The following is a 2452-nucleotide window of genomic DNA, read 5'->3' as shown; positions in this document are numbered from 1 at the left end:
GCAGGAATGTAGCTTTTTGGGGGGAGGGGGTTGGGAGAGGGAGAGATGTGTGTCAGAATGGCATTCCACGCTTAATTTTATCACCACATGGAAAAACTTTCACATGACAAGGAATGATTTAAAATATTCTCCTTCTATGTCCCACTTCTAATTTGTTTCCTTACATTGTATGAAACAAAGCTGCTCAATAACTGCTTCAGAATACACAGATCCCAGTGGCTGTTTTTAATAAATCTTAAGTTTAACACTGAAAAAGTTTGATGCATAACAATGATGTTTTAAGGGTGCACTATATATACTGTTTATTTCATGGACCACTATAGCAAGTGCCTTGTGAGCTGCTTTTTTTTCCAAAAGCTGCATATTTTGTATTTGTTAGCACCGCTGTGTTTTCAGTGTCATATTTTCCATTTTCAGTCAGTAATCTGAATCTAAAATTACTCATAAAACCAGGCACTTTCACTTCCTTGAAAGTAGTATTTAACAGTAAAATAGGCAAATTAATTGAATACCTCTTCTTAATAGATGTAGAGAATATCTTAACAAAAGCAATCTGAGAATAAAATAGTAGGTGGTTAACTGGAAAACCTTTAAAATTTATTTTATTGAGGCTGTTTATTTTTCCTCTGAATTCCATTGATCACTCTTCAGATTTTTTTCACATGGACTAAACTTGTTTTAACACCTCGTTTACAGACATTTTTGGGGAAGGGTCACATTTGCACTCTCATCTGAAGTGGTTAGACTTTCATTAGATCGCAAACATTGAGGCATTGTTGCATTCTTCACAAAGCCTATTTTCTAGGTCCTGCCTCCTGATTTTGTTTAGATATGTGAAGTTGTGCATGCCTGCAATATAGTATTAATTTTGAGACTAGAGTGTATTCCTGCATTTTAAACAGCTGGGCTTCAGTGCAAAGAAAGCTACTGTGCATATGTGTTTCCTGTGCTGCTTAATGTGAATGCCGTAATGGAGCGTTTATCATACATCTATCGTCAACACTGCTGTTTCTTAAAGCAACATAACACTGCTATTTGGACCCTATTATCTGTGTTTGTATTTTGATGCAAATCAAATACTCCTTTGACCACCTGTGAAAGATACCGGAATGGGTGAATCTGTTGTGCTGTAGTTTGAAAGAAATGCTGATGTAAATCATTTGACATCAACACAAGCTTGAAGGTCAGGACTTAAAACCAGTATGACTTTTGGATACTTGAATCTTTGCATCTTCACATTGGAATGTTAAAGGGTTTGCATTTAAGAAATGTAATCCAGAAGGTCAGAGCACAGGCAAGATGCTATGGCAGCTGGGCCTCTTCAAAATATTTCATGTTGAACATCTTAGATCACTGATCACTCTTCCTTGACTGAAGAGTCCTCCAAATAATGACTGATAATTCAGGGCTGTGAAGGAGAAATAAAAATACAAGGTGAAAGTTACGGCCCTGATCTATAGAGATATCAGGTCACACCTAATTTTGCACAGTGTAAGTGGTTGCAGTGGCAGTAAAACTGTAGGTGGAACCTCTTGGCAATTGTGGAAATTGGAATGAGGCAAGTTTTTTGAAGGAACAAGAGTAATCTTTTAAAATGGTGTAGTTTCTTTTGTTGCAAATTAATGCAGTTAATTTTCACTGATAAACTTTTCAACTGTTCTATTGTTGAAATGTAGTAAATTGTCAACTATAGCAACCTTTGGTGTAAGTTTTGTTTTCTTATGCACATTCTCTGTCTACCAAGGTACTCATTTTAAGGTCCAATATTAAGTGAAGGAGATGCCTTGTAATCTTGTGGAAAAATGTTTAACAGCCAAAAAACTGTTCTGCCAGTTTAAATGTTAAAAAATGTATGGACTGAGATGTTCTAGCAGTGTGTTAGATCCGTGAAGAACTTCAAATAGGCTTTATTACTTTTTGTCATATTGTCAGTAACTTAATCACTTGTGCCATATCAGTCGGTGTCTTGTCTCTTGTTTTCTTGACCACTCTTTTAAGATTCCATTTTGGCTTTGATAGTCTTTTCCATTCCATGTAGTTTCTAATGACTGTCTGCTTTAAATACAGGTTCCTTGTTACTTTACATAGTTTACTTCACCAAGGTGTTCATGTGCAATTTAAATAGATTTAATATTTTACTAAGGAAAAAAAAGATGTAGGTAAATAAACTTTATTTGCTGTGAAAAACTCTAGGCACTTTTAAATGGTAAAAATATATAGCATTATTTGTAAAAAGAAACTTTGTGCTTATTGCTTCATCATTTTTGTGCCAGAACTGTAAACTAGTTTTCATATTTTATATTTCTCGAAATAAATGGAGAATCAACGAAGCCTGTAATGTGTAAGTTCTTTGAGGGGATGAAGAGCAGTGGATAAATTAATTTTCAGGGCATAGTGAGTTTTTGTTTGTTTAATTTTGGTTTTGGGTTTGTTTTGTTTTGTTGTATTTTAA

Source organism: Mesitornis unicolor, unplaced genomic scaffold, assembly GCF_000695765.1.
Source record: "Mesitornis unicolor isolate BGI_N332 unplaced genomic scaffold, ASM69576v1 scaffold32161, whole genome shotgun sequence".
Classification (NCBI taxonomy): Eukaryota; Metazoa; Chordata; class Aves; order Mesitornithiformes; family Mesitornithidae; genus Mesitornis; species Mesitornis unicolor.
This window is presented reverse-complemented; position numbering follows the sequence as displayed.